Genomic DNA, 27,137 nt, shown 5'->3' with positions numbered 1-27,137 from the left:
GTTCTGTGTAGTTGTGGATGCATTATGTCGGAGGTAAGTGAATTCGAACGTGGGCAAATTGTTGGTGCTGGTATGGTGGATGCTTCCGTAACCTAGGTAGCTGAAGTGTTTGGTGTTCCGGGAGAGGCCGTATCGAAAATTTATACCGCATACGGGGAATGAAGGAAAGCACCATCCGCTAAGTCACCATGCGGGCGAAGTTGTGTGTTGACTGATGGTCTCGGACGGCCATTGAAGAGGATTGTGACGGAAAATAAGGGACTGAGAGCTGCAAAAGTTACTGGAAAACTCAATGTCGCACTTACGACCAATCTCAGCACCAAAACGACACGAAGGGAGCCCCATGAGCAGGGATTTCTAGGTAGAGTTGGAATTCCAAAATCACTCCTCAGTGATTAAAACGCCTGTGACAGGAAGAGGTGCAGCTGACGCAATAAAACCTGGACTATAGAGCAATAGAAGAAAGGCGTTAGCTCGGGTGAAGCTTGTTTTAATCTGTTTCCAACTTATGGCCGAGTTTACGTCCCAAGAGTGAAACATGGCGGGTATTCGGTCATGATTCGCGCAGCCATATCGTGGTATTCCGTAGGCACCATGCGGTTACTTGCAAGATCACATGACTCCCAAGGATTGTGTGACCAGTTTATCTATGCAGGTACATCTCATGGTACAATGTTTATCCCCCAAAGGTGATGGTGTGTTCCAAGACGACAGAGCCCTTGTTCACACAGCTCACATCGTTCAGGACTGATTTTGTGAGCACAAGGATGAATTGTCGCATCTCTCCTGGCCACCACAGTCATTAGATCTCAAAATTATTGAGGATTTGTGGTCTACTTTGGAGAGAAAGGTGCGTGATCGCAACGCGCCTCCATCATCGTTACGCGAACTTGCCAATATTTTGCAGGAAGAATGGTAGAAGATTCCCTTGAAAACCGTAGAGGACGTGTATATATCCGTTCCGTGACTACTGGAAGCTATTTAGAGAGCCAACGGGTTTTCTACATCGTATTAAATATGATAATGTGTTGTGGTTTTTCTATGTTTTTGTCCACCCTCTGAATATTTCATATGACAGTATTATTTTCTCTCTTGAAACTGAAATTGCCTTTTCTTCCTTCACGTTGCGAGTTTATTGCTTATTGACCTATTGTAAAAGACCCTTAGTTTCATTTTTTTCCTGTCCTGGTTTTTGTCTGTAATTAAAAGGATGCTCTCTTCTGGAAAAATAATTTTTTACCGTTATTGAAGTTTAATCATAAGATGTTTGACATGTAACAGCGTCCAAAACATGTGAGCAGGATGGTTCCTAAACGGAAGACAGTCTTCTTTTTTACCAGAGTACAAAAAGTGGAAACTCTCTTACACCACAACAAAATAATATGGCGTATTGGTTATCCATAACTGCCCATTCTTGGCAGTAACGTTACACGATCTGTAGTGTGCCAGATGGGCCGTAGTTAGTATTCCCAATGCAACACAGATACGCGCTGAAGCAGTTCGTTCACGTGTTACTGAATGTTTGTTGCCCAAGTGCTACATATATTTGTGGAAGTACATGTCCTTTAGTGTGCAATAAATACGAACTATGCCACGCATCAAGAAATTCAATAAAAGGAAATTCCGTGGTAACCAGTTCAGAAACAAAGCAAGCCACACTGTTGAAAGTAACGTATGTATCAGTTCTTGGAGGAACGCCTCCTGGTGAATCAAATTTTTGTATTAACAATGACGCTGTTTGTAGTGGATTTTGTGTTGTTGTTGTGGGGATCTTATCTTCTTTGATGAAGCAAGTGGCGAAATGTAAACAATGTGATGGTGTACGCTGTCTTGAAATAACTGAACAACAAAGTTGCAGAAAGGTTCAAATGGCTCTGAGCAGTATGGGACTTAACTTCTGAGGTCATCAGTCCCCTAGAACTTAGAACTAGTTAAACCTAACTAACCTAGGGCTATCACACACATTCATGCCCGGGGCAGGATTCGAACCTGCGACCGTAGCGGTCGCGCGGTTCCAGACTGTAGCACCTAGAACCGCTCGGGTTGCAGGAAGGGTTTAGCGTCAAAATTAGTTGTTCTGTGTAGATCGTGCAATAAATCTACCTCGAAAATGACTTCGAACGTTGTGCATAATTCATATGATGTGAATTTGAAGTTAGTGGATGCAGTGCGTGCAATAGGAAAAGGGAAAAAAGGCTGCTCAAACGTTTTTTGCTTTGATGGACCTTCCTCCTCCTCCCAGATTTCAGAGGTCGGTGCCCGTTTGTAACGTTAGATATATGAAGCACCTAGGCGAGGGGGACTCTAAAGCTTTCAATAAAATTGAGTTCAATGTTTAAGGTGATACCTTGGTAACAAAACTGGAGTGTTGCGAACATGTGCAAAAGAGGATGGGTGCTAGATTGTGGAAGCTACGATGAGAAATGAAAGGAAAGTTGCTATCTGATGGAAAGTCTCTGTCTGGCCGAGGCAGATTGACAGAAACTGAAATAGACCTTCTTTAGAGTTATTATGGACTGGCCATTAGACGAACTGCACCTCTGAATGATGTTACAGCAATGAGAAAAGCTGTATGGACCACCTACTTCCATAATTTGTCCACAGATGATCACCCTGTTCACGGACTTTGCCCTAAAGGAGCAGATTCTTGGTGTGGTTACCAAAAACCAAAAGAAAGTGGCCAAATATACCATCATAAGCATTCCATTCCTGAGCCTGTTATGAATGAAATTCGTAATTCAGTCAGGTTTCCTTCAGAATGTGCTGATATACAATTTAGGAGACAACTGAGAAGCACTTTTGGATTGCTTCCAGAAGAGGCTGGCATTTACTATCACCAGATGATTAAAACCAATTGCAAAATGATTTACACAAGATATATGTATGGTGCAATAAGTGGCAAATCACCATAAATAGTGAAAAGTGTGAAGTCACCCACATGAGTAATAAAAGGAATCCGCCAAATGTCGGTTATAGGGTTAAAACGCACAAATCTAAAGGCTGTAAATTCAACTAAATACTTACAGATTACAGTTAAAAATAACTCAAATTGTAACGATCACATAGATAATGTTGTGGGTGAAGCAAACCAAAGACTGTGATGTATTGGCAGAATACGTAGATAATGCAACAGCTCTACTAAAGAGAGTGTTTACATTACACTTGTCCACCCTCTTCTGGAGTATTGTTGTTCGATGTGGAACCCACATCAGATAGAACTGACAGAGGACATCGAAAAAGTTCAAAGAAAGGCAGCTCGTTTTGTATTATCGTGAAATAGGGGCGAGTGTGCCACGAATATGATACGCGAATTGGAGTGACAGTCATTAAAAGAAATGCGTTTTTCGTTGCGGCAGAACCTTCTCATAAAATTTGAATCACAGACTTTCTTCTCAGAGTGTGAAAATATTTTGTTGGCGCCCACTTACATAGGGAGCAATGATCATCATAGTAAAATAAATCGGAGCTCGCACGTAAAGATTTAAGTGTTCGCTTTTTCCGCGCGCTGTTCGAGAGTGAAACGGTAGAGAAGCGGCTTAAAGGCGATTCGGTGAACCCTCTTCTAGGTACTTGATTTTGAATTACATAGATTTCTGGCAGTGATACATAGAGTTCAGAGCTTTGCATATCTGTTTCACATTTCGAAGCAAGTTATATCTGAAATAACACCTGAGTTCGTAGACGACCGGTATAATTCTTTAAGAATTATGTAAAAGCGACTGAATAAAAAATCCTTAAATATGTATTTTACCGAATTTTCATTAATCCGTCCACTCTGTTAATAAACTGCTTGTGAAACAAACTCAGTACTTGCAGGCGAAATCATCACTGGAAGTATAAACATAAGGTGGCCCCGTGCAGCGGTGTTGGCAGTAGCTTCGCAGGAAACCTTTGATCGGCAGCGACGCAACCTGCTGTAGTATCGTAGAGCTCGTCAGCAGATGGGTCTAAGCGGCGACTAACTCGCGGTTTGGGAGCTGTGCGTTTCCTCCGGTTGCCGAAGGAGGCGACGAGCAGTCCGAGCAGGCGCTCATCTCGCATTGTTACCGAGTGGTGCGTGCCAAAAATACCAGTGAAAATGCTCGCTCTGACCGAATGGACTTCGCACTGTATGTTGCAATATGCATAGAACTTTTTTTTCTGTGACAATACTATTGGGTATGCAGTTTCGATATATATTATTACAACTGGCTTGGGCCTGTGGCTATGTGCCAGGTTTCAAATCTAGAGGTCTAGGGTTACATCCATGGGCTTTCTTTTCTGTCACGTATCACTTCTTTCGCTTCTGGGAAGGATATGTTAATGTGAAAAATGCATCGTGGTACGGAAATAGCGCTAATGTGGCCAAGTCATTTCTAAAGTCGAAAAAACGCAATTGCCAACAGGACTATGGCCAGTGAAATACGCAGTGTTCAAACCGAGCTTCATGATGAGCGCAGCTTAACTTATTATGACCATAGGAAGGCGAGAAGTTTAGTAGTGGTTTTAAAAAGCGAAGAAAAGGCAAAGGTTTCTGTTACTATTCTTTCTGGAAATGACTTTTACACGGAGGTGACAAGAGTCATGGGATAGCGATACGCACATACACAGACGGTGGTTGTATGGCGTACACAAGGTGTAAGGACAGTGCACAGGCGGAGCATTCAGGTGAAGACGTTTCCGACGTGATTATGGCCGCACGACGAGAATTAAGACTTTGAACGCGGAATGGTAGTTGGAGCTAGACGCATGGGAAATTCTATTTCGGAAATTGTTAGGGAATTCAATATTTCGAGATTCAATATTGTCGAGAATACCAAATTTCAGGCATTATCTCTCACCACGGACAACGCGGTGGCGACGGCCTCACTTAACTACCGAGAGCAGCGGCATTCGCGTAGAGTTGTCAGTGCTAACAGAAAAGCAACACTGCGTGAAAGAAATAACCTCCGAAATTAATGTGGGACGTACGACGAACATACCAGTTAGGACAGTGCGGCGAAATTTGGCTGTGGCAGCAGACGACCGACGCGCGTGCCTTTGCTAACAGCACGACGTCGCCTGCAGCGCCTCTCCTGGGATCGTGACCATATCGGTTGGACACTAGACGACTGGAAAACTGTGGCCTAGGCCGATGTATCCCGATTTCAGTTGGTAAGAGCCGATGATACGGTTCGAGTGTGGCGCAGACCTCAGGAAGTCGTGGACTGAAATTGCTAACAAGACACTGTGCAAGGTGGTGGTGGCTCCATAGTGGTGTGGGTTTTGTTTACATGGAATTGACTGAGTCCTCTGGCTCAGCTGATCCGATCATTGGCTTGAAATGTTTCGTTCGACCGCTTCGAGACCATTTTCAGCCATTTATAGACTTCAAACAACGATGGAATGTTTATGTATGATAATGTGCCATGTCACCGGGCCACATGATTCGTGTGAAGAACATTCTGGACAGTTGGTGCGAGTGATTTTGCCACCCATCGAAAATTTATGGGACATAATGGAGAGGTCAGTTTGTGCACAAAATCCTGCGCTGGCAACACTTTCACAGTATTTCTGCAGGGGAATTCCAACCAGTTGTTGAATCCATACCACGTCGAGGTGCTATACTTTGTCAGGTAAAATGAGGTCTGACAAGACATATCCCATGACTTTCGTCTCCTGAGTGTATTTATGAGTCGCTGCAAAATGAAACTAGCAATATTCCTTGTATTAGGGTTCAATTGTGGTCTTCAAACATCACCATACTCTTCGAACAGTTTCCTTCTCTTAGAAAGCAAAATCCATTTTTATCCTATAAACAAGAAGGTAATTTTATACACAGTTCACTATTATAAATTTTGACTTCTCATTCCCATGCTTTCAAAGCGTAGTGTAGTTAAGAGAAAAGTCTTCTTTTATGCAGTGACACACACACACACACACACACACACACACACACACACACACATATATATATATATATATATATATATATATATATATATATATATATATAGTTTTTGTATCGAAATTTATCAAACTTGTGACGAAAATATAACACAGTCAGCTCAGTCCAGCTTCTTCAACTGCCCGCGTTTCCTGTTGCGAGGATGTAGCAAGATTATGACTGGGTGTTGTGTGATGTCCTTAGGTTAGTTAGGTTTAAGTAGTTCTAAGTTCTAGGGGACTGATGACCATAGCTGTTAAGTCCCATAGTGCTCAGAGCCATTTGAACCATTTAGCAAGATTAAGTTGTGTGCCTTCTGGTCCTCCAGGGGACTGGTCTACTTTATTCTTCAAAATGCAGACTCACTTAGGGGACTGATGATCATAGATGTTAAGTCCCATAGTGCTCAGAGCCATTTGAGCAGACTCACTTATGTTACTCCAGCCTACTTCAGTGGGTAGCCAAGGACTTGAGCGTAACAATCGGATTTAGTTTTCAACTTTGAGGATCTCAAACGACGGACTGTCCTACCCAATTGACAGTCCTTTTTTACATAACTTTTTAACCATTTTTCCAAGGCCTTAGCTTGAAGGTTGTATACGTGGAAGAGACGTGGAGTCAGACAACGATTTGGGAACCAGATTTTAAACTGTAAGACATTTGCAAGGGCAGACGTGGACTCTGACCACAATTTATTGGTTACGAACTATAGATTAAAACAGAATAAAATGGAAAAAGATAGGAAATTAAAGAGATAGGACCTGGAGAAGTTGAAAGAACCGAAAGTTGTTGAAAGTTTCAGAGGGAGCATTAGGCAACGATGGACAAGAATAGGGGAAAGGAATACAATAGAAGACGAACGGGTAGCTTTGAGAAATGAAATAGTGAAAACAGCAGAGGATCAATTAGGTAAAAATACAAGGTCTAGTAGAAGTCCTTGGATAACACGAGAGATATTGCAGTTAATTGGTGAGAGGAGAAAATTTAAGGATGCAATAAATGAAGCAGGCGAAACTGGATATAAACGTTTAAAAAAGGAGATCGACAACAAGTGCAAAATCTCTAAGCAGGAATGGCTAGAGCTCAAACCTATGGATTGAGAAGCATATTTCATTAGGGGAAAGACAGACACCGCTTCCGGGAAAATTAAAGAGGCCTTTGGGGAAAAAAAGAGAAGCAGCTATATGAGTATCAAGAGCTCAGACGGTAAACCCGTCCTAAGCAAAGAAAAGAAAGCTGAAAAGTGGAAGGGGTAAATAGAGGATCTATACAAAGGAGATGAACTTGAAAGCAATATTATAAAAAGAGAAGCGGACGGAGATGAAGATGAGATGATAGATACACTATGTGATCAAAAGTATCCGGACACCTGACTGAAAATTACTTACTAGTTCGTGGCGCCCTCCATCGGTAATTCTGGAATTCAGTTGGCGTTGCCCCACCCTTAGCCTTGATGACAGCTTCCACTCTAGCAGGCATACGTTCAATCAGGTGCTGGAAGGTTTCGGAATGGCAGCCCATCTTCACGGAGTGCTGCACTAAGGAGAGGTATCGATGTCGGTCAGTGAGTCCTGGCACGAAGTCGGCGTTCCAAAACATCCCGATGGTGTTGTATAGGATTCAGGTCAGGACTCTGTGCAGGTCAGTCCATTACAGGGATGTCATTGTTGTGTAACCACTCCACCACAAGCCGCGCATTATGAACAGGTGCTCGATCGTGTTGAAAGATGCAATCGCCTTCCCTGAATTGATCTTCAACAATGGGGAGCAAGAAGGTGCTTAAAACATCAATGTAGGCCTGCGCTGTGGTAGTGCCACGCAAAACAACAAGGGGTGCAAGCCACCTCCATACACGCTGTCAGATGACGTTCACCGGGCATTCGCCATACCCACACCCTGCCATCGGATCGCCACATTGTGTATTGTGATGCGTCACTCCTCACAACGTTTTTCCACTGTTCAATCATCCAATGTTTACGCTCCTTACACCAAGCCAGACGTCGTTTGGCAATTACCGGCGTGATGTGTAACTTATGAGCAGATGGTCTACCATGAAATCCAAGTTTTCTCACCTACCGCCTAACTGTCATAGTACTTGCAGGAGATCCTGATGGAGTTTGGAATTCCTGTGTGATGGTCTGGATAGATGTCTGCCTATTACACGTTACGACCCTCTTCAATTGTCGGCGGTCTCTGTTAGTCAACTGACGAGGTCGCCCTGTACGCTTTTGTGCTGTACGTGTCCCTTCACGTTTCCATTTCACTTTCACATCGGAAACAGTGGACCTACGGATACTTAGGAGTGTGGAAATGTCGCGTACAGATGTATGACACAAGTGACAATCAATCACCTGACTATGTTCGAAGTCCGTGAGTTCCGTGGAGCGCCTCATTCTGCTCTCTCACGATTTGTAATGACTACTGAGGTCGCTGATGCGGAGTACCTGGCAGTAGGTGCCAGCACAATGCACCTAATATGAAAAACATATGTGTTTGGGGGTGTCCGGATACTTTTGATCATACAGTGTATGATACTGCGAAAAGAATCTGACAAAGCTCTGATAGATCTGAGTCGAAACAAGTCCTGGGAAGTTGACGATATTCCGCCAGAACTACTGATAGCCTTGGGAGAGCCAGCATAACAAACCTTCCGTCTGGTGTGAAAGATGTATGAGACAGGCGAAATGCCCTCAGACTTAAAGAAGAATGTAGTAATTCCAATTCCAAAGAAAGCAGGTGCTCACAGGTGTAAAAATTACGGAACTATCAGTTTAATACTAACACGAATTCTTTATAGAGGACTGGTAAAACTGGTAGAAACTGACGTCGGGGAAAATCAGTTTGGGTTCCAGAGAAATGTGGGAACACGCGAGGAAACATGACTCTACGACTTACCTTTGAGGATAGATTAAGGACAGGCAAACCTACATTTATAGCATTCGTTGACGTAGAGAAAGCTTTCGACAGTGTTGACTCGAATACTCTCGTAGAAATTGTAAAGGTAGCAGGGGTAAAATACAGGGAGCGAAAGGCTAGTTACAACTTTTCCAGAAACCAGACAACAGTTATAAGAGTCGAAGGGCACGGAAGGAAACAGTGGTTGTGAAGGGAGTGAGACAATGTTGTGGCCTATCCCCTATGCTATTCGGCCTGTACACTGACAAAGCAGAAAAGGAAACCAAAGAAAAATTTGGAGTAAAATTAAAATCCCGGGAGAAGAAGTAAAAACCTTGAGGTTTGATATTGACATTGTAATTCTGTCAGAGACAGCAAAGGACTTAGAAGAGCAGTTGGACGGAATGGACAGCATCTTAAAAGTAGGATATAAGATGAACATGAACATGAACAAAAGCAAAACCAATATGATGGAATGTAGTCGAATTATATGAGGTGATTCTGAGGGAATTCGATTTGGAAATGAGACACTTGAAGTAGTAGATGGGTTTTGCTATTTGGGCAGGAAACAATTGACGATGGTCGAAGTAGAGAGGACATAAAATATAGACTGTTAGTGGCAAGAAAAGGATTTCTCAAGAAGAGAAATTTGTTAACATCGAGTATAGATTCAAGTCTCACGAAGTCTTTTCTGAAAGTATTTGTATGGAGTGTAGTTGTTTATGGATGTGAAACGTGAACGATAAATAGTTTAGACAAGAAGAGAATAGAAGCTTTCGAAATGTGGTGCTACAGAAGAATGCTGAAGATTAGATGGGTGTTCACATAACTAATGAGGAGGTACTGAATAGAATTGTGGAGACAAGAAATTTGTGGCACAACTCGACCAAAAGAAGGGATAGGATGATAGGGCACATTGTGAGACGTTAAGGGATCACCAATTTAGTGTTGGAGGGATGTTTGGAAGGTAAAAATCGCAGAGGGAGACCAAGAGATGACTACAATAAGCAGATTCAGAAAGACGTAGGTTGCAATAGTTCGGAGATGAAGAGGGCTGCACAGGATAAACTAACATGAAGAGCTGCACCAAACCAGTGTTGGAACTGAAGACCACAACAGCTTGAAGTACGGTATACTGTGGAACGACGTCGGGCGATAAGATCTCGCTGCTACACCTGTGGTGACGTCAGAGCATGTCACCGCGTTCTCAACACGGCACAAAGCTCATCTAATACCTCAAACAGAAATTATGAACTACAAACAGAAACTTGATCTAATACATATTGCATAAATAAGTCACTTATTAACAAAACGAGATCCTTATTTAATAATAGTTCAATGTAGAACGTTTGCTCATTCATATTTAATGCTGAGTGTACAGACATTCCAAATCAAAGAAAATTATTCATGAGAAACATCCCATACACTGTCCAGCCGCAGCAAGTCGGAGTTTCCAAGTGAAATGGCGCGAAAGCTGCCGAGAGCCCCATCCGTGTGCAGCGCTGTTTTATAGCTCCTTGACGAACGTTTCCAGAGTCTCGGAAACGCTACAATAGCTTTGAGGCCTCACTTTGCAGTTGAATCTGCGGGCTGTGTTTGACCGACTACAGAATAATTTCCTGCGAAACAGGGTGCTGATGATCTCTCTGCGTTAACTTCAAAGCGATTACGCTCTGCTGATAACGAAAGTACAGACAAGGCAGACAGTGTGGGTTTCACGAGGTGTTTTCGCTATCTTTTGGATGAGGTATTACTCCTTTATAAAAGGTGAACCCGAACTGCACCGACAAGATTGCGGAGATGGTTTGTGGATGTTTTCTGAGGATTCTGGTATAAAGGATCCGGTGTCCCGTGTCTCGTTAGAGTGTGATTGAATCGCTCCATGCAGAATGGGCTACAGTCCATTATTTCTAGTTTTGGTAAAAACCTTTCTCGGCACAACAGTATGAGTTCAAAGCTAAGAGAAAAATCACTGTCGTCTGTCGACCGATTGCGAACGTCCTTACAGAGTTTCGACGAATTTGTAGTGTTTTAAATTAGAAAAAAAGGTTTTTTGGCGATGGATTTAGCTCCTTTCCGCATGCACCAAAATAGATTTTTACGTTTTTAATATTTTCTTGGCGAAAAGATTCATTTATTACTTTGAGGATATGCTTATAATTTAGGAATGTGAAAGGATCATGAGCATTAGACAAAGTAAAACAATTTCAGTCAATATTAATAAGAAAATTAAAAAAAAAGAAAAATATTCGGTACACCATTCAGAGTTTCTTTTGTCAACTTGCTCTTGTGTGTTAACAACTTCATTTGTGGGCCAACGTGTAAATTGGTGATAGAATTCTTGATGTTCGTCAGGTATATAAGTAAGTAACGTAGTAGTGCCCTTTATTTTTGTTGCTGTTACTGGAATTTTCCCCATAGAATTTGCCCAGTTCTATGGAAAAGTAAATTCACAGTACCATCAATAATCTGGGCTAATGTTATACATCCACAGATTTGGCTACGTGCTGAAAGTGCAACATTGTGCTGGTGCCAAAATGCACTTTCTTGTCTCCTGGTACTGACTTCCGTACAGTTTCTTCTGACGTGCAGATTCTTTTCTAAAGCAGTGGCTTCCAATTCTTTAAATCCAGAATAACCTCTATTTTTAGTTCATATACTTCAAATTTCGCAGCTGTGCTACTTTCTGTATTCAATGTGGTTATTTCATGCACAGAGTACAGTCGATCATACTGCCTAAGGGTGCGTTTGACTGTAGCAAAATCCTTGTCGCTGGGCAGCAAAGAATGGCCTATGACACAAAAGAATTAGCCGATTTTTAGAAAGAGCGGTCAGTGTCTGTTAAAAATAGAAGCATCCTTAATAAAGTAGGGTTCTTATTCTGTCCCGCACAGTTGTTTGAAAACAAATGTCCTCTGTAATTTCAGCAGGAATGTCCTGCAGATAATTATGCAAGAAAGAACACACCTCATTACATCCCTTCTTGGAAATTCTCTCGTGATAAACAGAGGTGGCACAGTGGTTAGCACACTGGATTCGCATTCGGGAGGAAGACGTTCAAATCCGTGTCCAGCCATTCAGATTTAGGTTTTCCGTGATTTCCCTAAGTCGTTCCAGGCATATGCCGGAATGGTTCGTTTAAAAGGTCACGGCCGATTTCCTCCTCCATCCTTGAAACAGTCAGAGCTTGCGCTCCCTATATAAAGACCTCGATGTCGACGGGACGCTAAACACTAAAATCGGTTCCCTTCCCTCGTATTAAATCTAGATTGTAGCTTCATTTTTCCCAATGTCATGAATGCAAAACACATTAGTAGTCAGCTGGCGCAAGTAAGATGTTTTCTGGACAGAGATTACTAGTAAGTGAATGTTCCTCACAAAATCTGTTGCCAGACTACATGGGGTTGATCTTTCATTAAAGTTTCAGCTTCAAGTTTCTTATAATATTTTCTTGGCCTTTCCCTTGTGCACCATCATCTCACCGAATGCTCACCATTTTGTTGCGACAATAACACGAGAATACCGAAACTTAACTTTTAATTCTTCACACAAGCAGCATTTATCAATCTGAGGGTACCCAAATGGCAAGTATTAGGTTTCATTGAAAAACGAAGCAGAAGTCTAGTAGCTACATTTAAAATCAGTATGTTTCTCCTTGGACATTTTATGAATTGATTTTCTATTGAGCCTTGCGTCAAACTACTAAGTTGTCCTCCCTGTCGTTCACTGTGTAGCTATTTGTGTGTTCTCTGACAGTTTCGAGTGACAAGCGTTTACAGTGGGAGTTTTCCCTCTTCAGTCATGTGGATTCTGATCTGATATAGACAGCTTTCTCAGTCGTTTCACGCTCTTGTTAGTTACAGCTTGAAGAGCCAGAAATGCTTTGTAACATTTCTTCTTTTTGTTGTTACCCGCAATTACATGGTAAGTAAAAGCTCTGTCAACTTGTCGAACTAAATCCTCTTTTCTAGGTCGACATTGTTGGACGTCGTGTATAAGTGACGGGATCTTGTTTATCCTTAGAGGCGAGGTTTCGAAGTCTTACTAAAATACCTTTTTTCATATGCACTAATGATTTGAAAGTAAGCAGTTAACACGATCATAATACAGTATATCATATACTAAAGCGCAAAAGAAACTGGTATAGGCATGCGAATTCATTTACAGAGACATGTAAGCAGGAGATTACGGCGCTACAGCCGGCAATGCCTACATAATACAACAAGTATCTGACGCAGTTGATAGATCGGTTACTGTTGCTGCAATGGCAGGTTATCAAGATATAAGTGAGTTCGACCGTGGTCTTATAGTCGACGCACGAGCGATGGGACACATCTCCGAGGTGCGATGAAGTTCGCATTTTCCCGTACGACCGTTTCACGAGTATTCCGCGAATGTTAGGAACCTGGTAAAACATCAAATCTCCGACATCGCTGCGGCCGGAAAAAGATCCTGCAAGAACGGGACCAACGACGACTGACGTGACAGAAGTGCAACCCTTCCACAAAGTGCTGCCGATTTTATTGCTGGGCCATCAACAACTGTCAGCGTGCGAACCATTCAACGAAACATCATCGATGTGGCCTCTCGGAGCCGAAGGCCCACTTGTTTCCCCTTCATGGATGCGCGACACAAAGCTTTATGCCTAGCCTGGACCAGTCAACACTGACATTGGACTGTTGATGAATGGAAATATGTTGCCTGGTTGGACGAGTCACGTTTCAAATTGTATCGAGCGGATGGACGTTTACGGGTAAGGAGACAACCTCATGAATTTCAAGCTGGTGGAGGTTCTGTAATCGTGTGGGGCGTGTGCAGTTTGACTGATATGGGACCCCGGATATGTCTAGATACGTCTCCAATAGGTGACACGTACGTAAGCATCCTGCCTGATCACATGCATACATTCACGTCCATTGTGCATTCCGACGAACTAGGGAAATTCCAGCAGGACAATGCGACACTCCACTTGTCCAAAATTGCTACAGAGTGGCTCCAGGAACACTCTTCTGCGTTTAAACACTTCCGTTGGCCACCAAACTCCCCAGACAGGAACATTGTTGAGCATATCTGGGATGCCTTGCAACGTGCTGTTGAAGACGATATCTCCACCCCCTCGTACTCCTACGGATTTATGTATAGCCCTGCAGGCTTCATTGTGTCAGTTCCCTCCAGCACTACGTCAGACATTAGTCAAGTCCATGCCACGTCGTGTTGCGGCACTTCTGCATGCTCGCAGGGTCGCTACGCGATGTTGGGCAGGTGTACCAGTTTCTTTGGCTTACAAACAATAGTAAGAGTGTTGAAGAAACTCATGAATTAAATAATGAAAACGGCACCAGTTATTTATTTTTTCATGCTTCGCACAGTGTCTTATTCTTATTTTCAAGTGCATTTGTACATTTGTTTACATGAATATTTTTGGTAAGGTTGCATGTGGGATTTTCTGCCTCATCTACATCTACATTTATACTCCGCAAGCCACCCAACGGTGTGTGGCGGAGGGCACTTTACGTGCCACTGTCATTACCTCCCTTTCCTGCTCCAGTCGCGTATGGTTCGCGGGGAGAACGACTGTCTGAAAGCCTTCGTGCGCGCTCTAATCTCTCTAATTTTACATTCGTGATCTCCTCGGGAGGTATAAGTAGGGGGAAGCAATATATTCGATACCTCATCCAGAAACGCACCCTCTCGAAACCTGGCGAGCAAGCTACACCGCGATGCAGAGCGCCTCTCTTGCAGAGTCTGCCACTTGAGTTTATTAAACATCTCCGTAACGCTATCACGGTTACCAAATAACCTTGTGACGAAACGCGCCGCTCTTCTTTGGATCTTCTCTATCTCCTCCGTCAGACCGATCTGGCACGGATCCCACACCATCATTCCACTTCAAATCGTTCCGCACGCATACTCCCAGATATGTTACAGAAGTAACTGCTACCAGTGTTTGTTCCGCTATCATGTAATCATACAATAAAGGATCCTTCTTTCTATGTATTCGCAATACATTACATTCGTCTATGTTAAGGGTCAGTTGCCACTCCCTGCACCAAGTGCCTATCCGCTGCAGATCTTCCTGCATTTCGCTACAATTTTCTAATGCTGCAATTTCTCTGTATACTACAGCATCATCCGCGAAAAGCCGCATGGAACTTCCGACACTATCTACTAGGTCATTTATATATATTGTGAAAAGCAATGGTCCCATAACACTCCCCTGTAGCACGCCAGAGGTTACTTTAACGTCTGTAGACGTCTCTCCATTGATAACAACATGCTGTGTTCTGTTTGCTAAAAACTCTTCAATCCAGCCACACAGCTGGTCTGATATTCCGTAGGCTCTTACTTTATCAGGCGACAGTGCGGAACTGTATCGAACGCCTTCCGGAAGTCAAGAAAAATAGCATCTACCTGGGAGCCTGTATCTAATATTTTCTGGGTCTCATGAACAAATAAAGCGAGTTGGGTCTCACACGATCGCTGTTGTCCGGAATCCATGTTGATTCCTACACAGTAGATTCTGGGTTTCCAAAAACGACATGATACTCGAGCAAAAAACATGTTCTAAAATTCTACAACAGATCGACGTCAGAGATATAGGTCTATAGTTTTGCGCATCTGCTCGACGGCTCTTCTTGAAGACTGGGACTACCTGTGCTCTTTTGCAATCATTTGGAACCTTCCGTTCCTCTAGAGACTTGCGGTACACGGCTGTTAGAAGGGGGGCAAGTTCTTTCGCGTACTCTGTGTAGAATCAAATTGGTATCCCGTCAGGTCCAGTGGACTTTCCTCTATTGAGTGATTCCAGTTGCTTTTCTATTCCTTGGACACTTATTTCGATGTCAGCCATATTTTCGTTTGTGCGAGGATTTAGAGAAGGAACTGCAGTGCGGTCTTCCTCTGTGAAACAGCTTTGGAAAAAGGTGTTTAGTATTTCAGCTTTACGCGTGTCATCCTCTGTTTCAATGCCATCATTATCCCGGAGTGTCTGGATATGCTGTTTCGAGCCACTTACTGATTTAACGTAAGACCAGAACTTCCTAGGATTTTCTGTCAAGTCGGTACATAGAATTTTACTTTCGAATTCACTGAACGCTTCACGCATAGCCCTCCTTACGCTAACTTTGACATCTTTTTGAGGTTATACTGCTACCGGAAAATTATTTTTAAATGCTAATGTTAGAAATGGTGTTTTTATTTGCTTACTTACAGGTACTGTACCTCCTCCATAATACAGAATATCACACACACGCAAATTATCACTTATACTCTTTGCTACAAAGATATTACGTCACTGTGGTTTCACAAGGAATGTGTACACATTCAGAGGTGTTACAATCCTTGAAAATCAGAATAAATTCTCGAAACGTGTTTTGCTAATCATGAAAAAATAATTAAGTGGTGCTCTTTTCGTATTTAAGTCGTGAATGACACAATTGCAGACTCCTGAAACATCGCATATGATAGACGTAGAAACTGTCAGGGACATCCAATATAGTTCAAAATTACCGGTAATCAGATCCTGTAATTTTAGCTGGTATGCGTTGTCCTTTATAGTCGATATGTTCTTTGCTGTTCTTGAAATGTTTCTCTTCCATGTTAAATAGTTATTTTTCCTTTTGTTCCCTTGTGTACTTTCTTGTTGTTCTGATACAGTGGCCGCCTTCCATCTCTTTCGATAAGAAACTGGAAATATTATATGCAAAGGAAATGTGTAGGTCTACAGTGTACAGTATCAGCTGTTTCCCTCCAGTAAATAAATTGTTGAGGTTACCCAATATATCCTGCACATTGAAATTAACAGAATTTCCCTGTGAAACGTTCAACTTCCCTGATGAAACGCAGTTTCTTAACGAGAGGGGCTTCTGTCCTGGACCGAATTCCTTTTCAGTGTGTATATTTCCAAGCAACGGACTGAATATCTTTTTGCTTAGAGTGATGGAAACATCCATAAAGATATGATTTTCATCAACATCTCATTTTGCATATTTTGTGAGTGAAGCAAATTATGCTAGGGACTGATTCAATTGAATTTCGTTTGTTTCATTAAGTCAATTTATCTTTGTATGGGACTGAAAATACCTGTGCAGCGGTGCAAATGCCGGCGATATACGTTGTGCGTCTTGTTTGCAGACAAACTCGTTGCATTCACTCGCAGTACTTCGTGTTTACAACAGTAATACAGACGTGACTCATTGCCCTTCAGGTTCCATTCAGTGCTACTTGGTTCAATCTCGGGTTTATTTCTTCTTCATTTCAGTGTTCATTGTTCGTTAACAGTAGTAAATAGGAGAATAGATAGAATTACTTATGACTAGTTGTCTCATGTGAACCTTCTGTATGGGTTCAGTGAATGCAATGGAAGATCGTCTCAACAGCGGTGTGCTAATCCGTTCCCGCTCCGTCGTCAACCTTGTCGCAGTACTTCCGACTCCAACTAGGAGCTGTGTTGTTAGGTGTTTCTTGTGTTGCAGGTTTTGCTGATTGCGTATTTCTGCTATTTTCACCGGTGTGGTGGCATTTTCAGAGAAACAAAGGTAACTGTAGTAAAAAGCCGAATAAATCATAGTTTCATTATTACTCTGGAAAGAGCCACTTGAGACAAGGGGTGTCCCCCACCAAAATATTTAGAAAATATCTCCGAACGACTGCCCAAATTTGTCGATGCAGTTCCGGTTCACCCCGTTCACAAGTAGAACAGTTTATGTTTTGGGGGAATAGTACATTTTCTGTCTTTTGTTTGCATTTTTCCCAGTTGTGCTGAATTTGAGGATACTAGGATAGGGTGTGACTAAAATAAAAAAGATATTAAATGACAGTATCTCAAAAAGAGACTGGTCCTACAGCTAAGCATATACCTGTATCGAATGTTGCTTCAAACCTTGCATAAAATAGGCCTAATGGGGATGCCGGTGTTAGTGATTTAAAAATATCGTTTTGCAGTTCAAACGACAGTCCTGGAGAATGACGCTATCTTCTGTAGCTGGCAACGGTTGTACTGCACCCACTCCCACGGCCACCGCTCCTCCCTTGCTGCAAAAATGTGGAAGTTATTTGAGAAATACTGCTATAAGAGCCCGCTGTGTGTAGATGCCGCCTATGTTAGCTGATCGTGGCCAGTAGAAATTATTCGCATGAATAGACAATACCATCCGCATTTCCTTGTCATAAGAAAAAGGGTGGGTGATAATAGCAGTTTCCATAAGCGGCTGCTCTAGCATGCATCCAAGTTTCGTATTTTTTCGTTGTACAGAGTGCAGATGGCAATTTACAAGACTTCTCATTTTCATCTTTAACTATCCACCCAAATTTAATTTATTCCCAATAAACTAGTTTGGTTATTACTCGTGATTTCTCTGGTAGACGTTGCTGTGCCTAATTGTTTCTCAAGGAGGTAACATTAACACTGATTTTATACACAGTTTGATCAAAATTATGAGAAACAGGTTAATAAAGCAAGGATTTATACTGCGCAGTACTGTCACGCCATTCGATAGGAAATAAAAGAAACGTGGTGTGAACTGAGCACCTCCATTGTTTGCAAAATTTCGTGGCGTAGTGTTGTAAGTCACGCTTGTACGATGGTGAACGACTCGGAGGCAATGGAGGCCAGGTGGTGGCGTAACGTTCCTGCTCGCCAGACTCTACGTCCAAGTCCTGACTCCAGTTTCAAACTTCTCGGCAGTGTCTCGTGTGATGATGGTGACATTAAGCTCGGCGGACAGGAGACGCCTATGTGCCAGCGCTGGGTTTCACCATCCCCCTTCTCTCTTCAGAAACACGACACGACACTATACGTACAATTATAGGTCACAAGACCATTTCAACACCTGCCGTGCTAGAGTGCCCCGCGAAGCCCACTTGACGTTAAACCTTTTCGTACCTTTGTACACCCTTAGGGTATGGACGAATTTATCGAAGTTCGACTTTGCCGCCCTCCGTGTGTGTCCGCCTCGTAAAGCGTGTGGCATGTTCTTATGTGACACTTCAAAACCTACGAGTGAATGCGTGGCTGGAAGCTAAAGGTCATATCATTAAGGTGAACAGCGCGAAGGGATGTTATCAAATACATAACGTCAGGACTCACTGACGAGTTTCCCTCGTGCACGATGTTAAAATTGTAGCACTGTGCGAAAGTCTTCCTCGTTACCGGTACTTTGAAACAGTTTAGAATTTCAGTTTTTGTGTTATTGGAGCTGATGGTGAGAAACTCAGATCTTTCAAATGGTTCAAATGGCTCTAAGCACTGTGGGACTTAACATCTGAGGTCATCAGTCCCCTAGACTTAAAACTACTTAAACCTAACTAACCTAAGGACATCACACACATCCATGCCCGAGGCAGGATTCGAACCTGCGACCGCAGCAGCAGCGCGGTTCCGGACTGAAGCGCCTAGAACCGCTTGGTCACAGCGTCCGGCTCAAATCTTTCATATCACCGTCACGTATTGAAGATAGCACATATTCTTTATTTTTTTTCGGAAGTAGTTGTTACGGGGTTTGAGATTGCAAACTGATTAAAATATTTTCAAAGAGATGTTTGTAGTTAATTTTCTTCGGAGCATACAGCTGCAAGTCTCTCACTGACCCAGAATGCTTGCCCAACAGTTGATGGCTCGTTTTAATGAATTGCGAAGGATGGATATCTAATCTGACATGTATTCATTTAACAAGTGTTGAACACGAATTGCTTACATGTGAGTGAAAGATATTGCTAACTTAATTACAATCTTTGCATGTTACATATGTTGCTTAAGATACGCTGCTACACACACACACACACACACACACACACACACACACACACACAGAATTTTGTAACTTGACACGTTCACTGAGACAGCATTAATGGTCTAGAAATGAAGGCCGTTACCGTGTTACAGTATGGGTGCTATTTTCCGGTGTCCATCTTTTCAAGACTTCTTAACCAGTTGAACAATCGAGTGGTTTTTAGAACACAGATAAGGCTATAATGTGAGTTGAAGTCGGACTACCAATCCAAAAGTTTTGGATTTCATTCTCAGTACGTCTTAGGCCTTTCTTCTGTCGGTGATCGCTTCTCTCACCTCTGGCAGAGATTTGTACATATATATGTAAAATATTGCTAAGGGTACCGTGGTTCGGAGACTGTTAAACTGTAGCTATCTGTGGAAGTCTGTTCAGAATGTAGAAGGAAAGCATTTTTTTGTTCAAAAAAATATTCGGGTTGAGAACAGCTGTATTTAACAATGTTTTATTGCATTGATCCGTTGACATTGCAATCGGTCACACTTTTCAACAATTTCTTGTAGTTTTGTACTCCGCGTGACACTGTTACGATAGTAAAAGTAATACACTGATAAGCCGAAACATTATGACCACTGCCCACCGTGACACTGGATGCCACATGGCGGCGGTAACTGAAGTATGCAGGCGGAGCAGACACGGACGGAAGAGCAACCTCGCGAAGGTATGGTCTGCAAATGGTGAAGTTCATTGAGATGAGCGACGTTGACAAAGGGAAGGTCATTATTACGCAGAGCCGATGAACGAGTATCTCGAAAACGGCGAAGCTGGTCGAATGTTTATGTGCCACTGTCGTGAGAGCCGCACGGGGTAGCCGTGCGGTCTGAGGCGTGTTGCCATTGTTCGCGCGGGTCCCCCCGACGAAGGTTAGAGTCCTCTCTCTCTCTCTCTCTCTCTCTCTCTCTCTCTCTCTGTGTGTGTGTGTGTGTGTGTGTGTGTGTGTGTGTGTGTGTTGTCCTTAGCGTAGGTCAGTTTAAGTTAGATTAAGTAGTTTGTAAGCCTTAGCAGTTTGGTACCATAGAAGCAGCAGCATTCCGTCTTCAGGCCACAAGTGGCCCATCGGGACCATTCGACCGCCGTGTCATCCTCAGATGAGGATGCGAATAGGAAAGGCGTGTGGTCAGCACACCGCTCTCCCGGTCGTTATGGTGGTTTTATTTCACCGGAACCGCTACTATTCGGTTGAGTAGCTCCTAAATTGACATCACGAGGCTGAGTGCACCCCGAAAAATGGCAACAGCGCATGGCAACCCGGATGGCCACCCATCCAAGCGCCGGCCACGCCCGTCAGTGCTTAACTTCGGTGATCTGGCGGGAACCGGTGTATCCACTGCGATAAGGCCGTTGCCCTTGGTACCATAGAATTTACCACAAATTTCCAAATTTTTATTGTCGTGAGCATCTACGGAAAGAGGTAGGACAGTGAAACAACCACTAGGCGCAAAGTGGTTGGGCGTTCACGACTCTTTACACAGCGTGGGGTTCAAAGGCTTATTTGCTCTGTAAATTAGGATAGACGGTGATCTGCGGCATATCTGGCGAAAGAGCACAGTGCTGGTGCACGTGGAAGTGTTTCGGAGCACACCGTTCATCGTAAATCGTTGAACATGGAGCTCCGCAGCAGACCACCCCTAGCATTTCACATGTTAATCCACCGACATCATCAATTACGGTTCTAGTGGGTACGGGACCATCAGGATTCGAAGGATTCGACCATCGATTAATGGAAACGTGTCGGCTCTTCGGGTGAATCATGTTTTTGCTACACTAGGTCGATGGTCGTCTCCACAAACGCCGTTATCGAGGTGGACGGTGGCTCGAAACCTGCAGCGCGTCACGGACACCGGCCGGTGGGCGAAGAATTAAGCTGCCCCTGCATGGAATCTGTGGTAGTAACTGAACACACGCTGACAGCTGCGAACCATCTGCATCCATTCATGCTTGATGTTTTTCCGGACGGCTGTGTCATCTTTCAGCAGTATGACTGTCCGTGTCTCCGAGCCAGAACCGTGCTACAGTGGTTTGAGGAGCGTTAAAGTGAACTCGCCTAAATGTCTCGAGGATCAAATTCGCCTGATCTAAATCCTATGGAACCAATCTGGGTCGCTGTAGAGCGCCATAACCGCGTACGGAAATCAGCGGCCCATTATTTACGCATTATTTACGCATTATTTACATGCTCTGTGCGTAGATATCTAATGCCATATACCTCCATAAACCTACGAACGAACTGTCGGATCCCTGATACGCAGAATCAGTGGTGTATTTCGGACCAAAGCCGAACAAACCACGTGGTCATAGTGTTTTGGCTCATCAGTGTATGATAGCCGTGTAAGTGAAATTTCCTAATTATGTGTATGATTAGGCCACACGCTCGCGAAATGTGTTACAAATAAAGCACTTAGTTTGAACCACGGCTTGTAAGTGGAAGAGTGTTCGCCGGACGCAGACACTGCAACTGACAAAGCGCAAATTACTTTCTCCTTTTTTTACTTTTTTCTAAAAAAAGCGGATTCATTTCGTAGATGAGTTCCTTGTCGTTCTACTTCTGGCGTTGGTTGTCTTTTTTTCACTGATGACACCATTGTTTTCGGCGGGCAGACTGATGAAAGCAGAATGTGAGCCTGGATGGGCTTGAATTTCAAGTAGGAAACGTCTTATCCGTAATTTAACTGCTGCTTCCGATTCAAAATAGCATTGCCACTGTTTTAAATCCAAATTGTTATAGCGTTTCACGGTGGAAGTACATGTACTACGTCATTACTGCTCTATATAACGATCGAAAAGTGTGTTTCTATAGAGGTTATAACGTAACATCGCCTTAAAGTTTAAACTTTTTCTAATATGTTTCATTAAGTTGAAAGTAGATGTTATGGTCAATCGATAATAACCAGACAAGAAAGGTTGTAAAACTATGGTGCTATCTGTGGACACAGATATCTAACAAGGAGAGAGCCCCAGGGGTGGGATGTGGTTTTGAAACCACGTATACCGCGGTGTAGGTTAGAGTCCCAAATATCTTCCCCTACAGCTTCCTTCCTGGTTGGTTCTAGTTTGCGAGAAATTGACAAAAAAGAATTTTAGATTTATTGTGACTGACTAGAGCACTTGAGCAGTTATCGAAGCGAGCGGATAAGTTTATTGGCTGGCACACTGAAAATTGTGGGTTTGAATCTTGTCTGTTGGAATATATATTTTCTGTTTTCCATCTTTATCGAAGCAACTGCGATCATTATTTTGGCTCAGATTATTGGCTTAAACAAAATTTTTCTTATTTCTGATCTTCGTACTTCTTATTTGTGTTTATTTCTTCAAAAAAAAAAAAAAAAAAAGTTCAAATGGCTCTGAGCACTATGGGACTCAACTGCTGAGGTCATTAGTCCCCTAAAACTTAGAACTAGTTAAACCTAACTAACCTAAGGACATCACAAACATCCATGCCCGAGGCAGGATTCGAACCTGCGACCGTAGCGGTCTTGCGGTTCCAGACTGCAGCGCCTTTAACCGCACGGCCACTTCGGCCGGCGTTTATTTCTTCGCTGGGCACTTTGTTCGTGTGATTTTAATTACCTCATGTATTTACTTTGATTTAATTTCTTCCTTTTTTATTTTCGTGTATGTTATTGCAATATTTTTGTTATTAATATAGCTCGAATTTTGTTTTATTTATAAAACCGTCTTTCGTTTAAATCTTCGACTGCAATTTGTGTCCACAGGGTGTGAAGAACTTGCTTTAAATGTTTATGTCACAATTACCACTCGAAAAATGTTTGTCTTGTAACGAACAGTCAATATAGAGATAGTTTTTGTCTTTTGTTTTTTAACCGATAATCAGTACCATCGTATGAGTAAATATTACGATAGATAAATAAAAATATTGAAAATGACATGGAGAAATATTCGAGATGAAAAATAAATAGAAAATGAGAGAAAATAAAAAATCAAATACGATGATCAAAATGACGTAGCAAAGGATTAGAAGTGAAAAAATTATATAAACCAGTTAACTGAATAGAAATAATAATCGCAGTCGTTTTGATAAAGATGTAAAAAGAAATATAATTGGCACCTGATGAGATACGAACGCAAACCGCACTGTTTCCAATGCTGTAGACACAGCAAAATGCGGAATTCTTTTCGTCGATTACTCATGAATGAAAGGCTAGCAGGATCAGTGGTTGCAGGGTGTGATACATGGTATCCTTTTCTACAACACAGTATAGGTGCTTGCAAAAAGCCGATCCCACCCCTTGGGTCCTCTTCCTGCAATGGTTTTAGTTGTGTACATGAGTTGTTCATTGCAAAGCGATACAAGATATATGTGATGATTTAATTGTCAGTGGCTGTTCTACTCTCAGGGAAACTGTTATGTTGAATTCATGTTTGTAATAGCCGTTCACGTATATCCGGGAACCACAGTGGCTTTCCACTGGACGTGTTTTCTTTTTCACGAGCTTCGAGGCGGAGGGCAGAACTGAACAGAGGGATACTCGCTTGTAGGTGTTCATTATAGAGGCACCAAACTTTAGTAAGAAGGTCAGGAAAGTGGTGTGGCAATAATTTATACACTTATAAGTCGTCTCAATAAGTATTGTCTTGGATGCAGGATTTTCCGTACATAAATGATGGCGAAATAAATGCACCACAGGTACGTCAAGTACAATGGCTCTTGGAGGCGTCATGACGTCCACATTTGTCTGTATTAACTGACACACGAAGAATCTTTGTTGTTTTGTTCGTTGCCACAAATTAAGACAGCTGTTCTGCTCCAAGGCAAGAACTTTCAACTGATCTGGTATTTAGAATTTTATGGGGGGAAAGTCGTATCTGAACGAGTTTGAATGTCGATTTTTTTGAAAGAATAAAGTTTAATTCTGGATTAATTTTTTTTAATTTTTTTTTTAATACGCTGGTGTACAAAACTTAAGGGGGAACGTAGCTTTCGCATGATGAGTCACTGCCAAGTAACATAGCTTGATGAAAATTGCACTCTACGTAGACAGAACAGTTCAGTATAGTGCAGAAGGTAAATGCAAGAAAAACGCAATGTGACGAACATGAATGACACAAACTGAAGTTACCGATATTCGTGATGATCCCCTGCAAATTACAAAAGGCGGGACGTGGTCCTTAATAGGGTATGGGCCATCCAGCAATACGTCTCGCGAGCGCATCACACACGTGCGCGATGGGATTATAGTAGGGGGAACAGGTACGCCAGTCCATTATCCCAATATCTTCTCGTTCCCAGACCTGCTCCACCTGCGCTGTTCGATGCGCTCACACATTGTCATCCATGGAAATAAATCAGGGCCGAATGCACCCCCAAACTGACGCACATATGGAAGGATTACAGTGTCACAGTAATGTTGACCGGTGAGCGTACCATGTTGAAAGACGTGGTCAGTTCGCCCATGCATCATACCTCCCTATACCATAAAACGTGGACTACCAAAACGATCACGTTCGACAATGTTCACTGATGCGTTACGAACCCTCTTGTGGTCAGAGATGGAAGCACGATTGTATCTCTTGCTTAATTCCTTTTACGACTATGACGGTATTCACCCAAATTTATAGATGACCCTTGAATATGAACGTTCCATAGTTTAAATTTGACGTGACTGCTCAGACGGAAATGTAGCCGACATAACCGTCTTGAGAGATTCAGCAGCTCTATTGACATTTAAGGTAATTCTCATTTATTGTTCCGTCTCAGTTGCACATTTTTAATTAAATTGCATGTTTCGATCACTCTGGATCATCTTCAGATCTAAAATAAAGTAGAGCTAAATATGTACCATCTAAAATCCTACAATAAGTAGAAAAGAATTGTACATAAACGTAGAATTTATGTAAGTTGTTGCGTCAGCAAACCGTCTTGTCTATTCAGAACCACATATCAGCGTACTGTGTTTTGAAGCTGCTGTCAGTGTTTTAAATAGGTATATGTTGGAGGTAGAGGAGAAGGGGAAATGGAGCGAGGCTGATTAAGGGAGGGGAAAGGAAGCAGGGAGGGTTTGGTGGTGATGGCATGAGTTTAACACGAGGAGTCGTGCTAAAATTATAGAACTCATAATTATTTAAGAACTTTCGTTGAATCACTAATAATGTAGAACAATGGGAATGTAAAATGTAAAAGGTATAAAATAGTGAAATTGTGAAATGGGGCGAGGTGGGATTGAGAGCAGGCAAAGAACGCAGGGGGGGGGGGGGGGGGCGGGGCAGCGATGCTTTGGATCGAACAAGATAGGGTCGTGTATTAAAATTGCAAGAAGTCTAGTGTGCAGAAAGCCTTTTGTTAAAACATCGGAAAGGTTGCATAAAACTGTAAAAGAAGGATAAAACAGTAGTTTATAAAAGCGGAAATACAGTAGCAAAAACTGAATTAGCATCTTAAGATCTCCAAAGTGTGAAACTTTTAAAGTTTTATGCATCCATTCTGGTGTTTTAAGAAGTTCAACCCATAGCATCCCTGCCACAACCTAACCCAACCCCCCCCCCCCCCCCCCCCCCCCTCGCCACGCCTTCAGTTTTTTGTCTGCTCTCAATGCTCCCCTCGCTTCATTTTATAATTTGACTGTTGTATGCCGTTTACATTTTATATAACAATTGCTGTACGCTGTTAATGTATCAATGAGAATTTTCAGATAGGTATACGTTCTATAATTTTAGCACGACCCCCTCGTGTTAAACTCATGACATCCCTGGCGCCCCCTCCCTGTTTCCTTTCCCCTCACCCAATCACCCTCACTCCATTTCCCCTTCTTCCCTACCTCCAACATATACCTATTTAAAACAATGGCAACAGTTGTCAAACACAAAATTATATATCGTTCTGAGAAGAAGAGGAGGAGGAGGAGATTAGTGTTTAACGTCCCATCGACAACGAGGCCATTAGAGACGGAGCACAAGCTCCGGTCAGGGAAGGATGAGGAAGGAAATCGGCCGTGCCCTTTCAAAGGAACCATCCCGGCATTTGCCTGAAGTGATATAGGGAAATCACGGAAAACCTAAATCAGGATGGCCGGACGCGGGATTGAACCGTCGTCCTTCCGATTGCGAGTCCAGTGTGCTAACCACTGCGCCACCTCGCTCCGTCTGAGAAGAAAGAGTCGGGTTACTAACACAACTACTTAAGTAAATTCTACATGTACGTGCAATTCTTTTCTTTCCTACTTATTGTAAAATATTAGATGGTACATGTTTAGTTTCACTTTGTTTTAGATCTGAAGGTTATCCAGAGTGATTGGATCGTGTAATTTAGTTTATAATGTGCAGCTCAGGCCGAACAATAAATGAAAAAATATTAAAAACTAAAATGTATAAATTGCTTGAATAAGAAGAAAATAAATTGAGGACATTGTCGTATAATTCTGGTGCGTATCCGCGCTGGAGAATAAAATCGAAGCACTCCGTTGGCACAAGATGGGCACTTTTACTTTTCCTGTTTCGTACTGATAAATGTAACACTCAGGAAGCGGAGAATGGAAGTAGTAAACTCACGTCTCTTGCTTTGTATCCAGCACCTTTCCATTTAAAACTGTTACGCA

General features: G+C 42.5%; 1 protein-coding gene and 1 pseudogene across 1 annotated transcript in view; one reads left to right on the top strand and one right to left on the bottom strand.

Moving 5' to 3' along the window:
- The window catches only part of LOC126470529 (liprin-alpha-1), a 1,209,312-nt gene that overhangs the window by 343,670 nt on the left and 838,505 nt on the right, over positions 1-27,137 (top strand). The gene's annotated exons all lie outside the window — the stretch shown is intronic.
- On the bottom strand, positions 20,816-20,933 carry LOC126471651 (5S ribosomal RNA; annotated as a pseudogene).

The sequence above is a fragment of the Schistocerca serialis genome, chromosome 3 (assembly GCF_023864345.2).
Source record: "Schistocerca serialis cubense isolate TAMUIC-IGC-003099 chromosome 3, iqSchSeri2.2, whole genome shotgun sequence".
Lineage (NCBI taxonomy): Eukaryota > Metazoa > Arthropoda > Insecta > Orthoptera > Acrididae > Schistocerca > Schistocerca serialis.
Note: the sequence above shows the minus strand (reverse complement) of the source record. Positions and strands in the feature narration are given on the sequence as shown.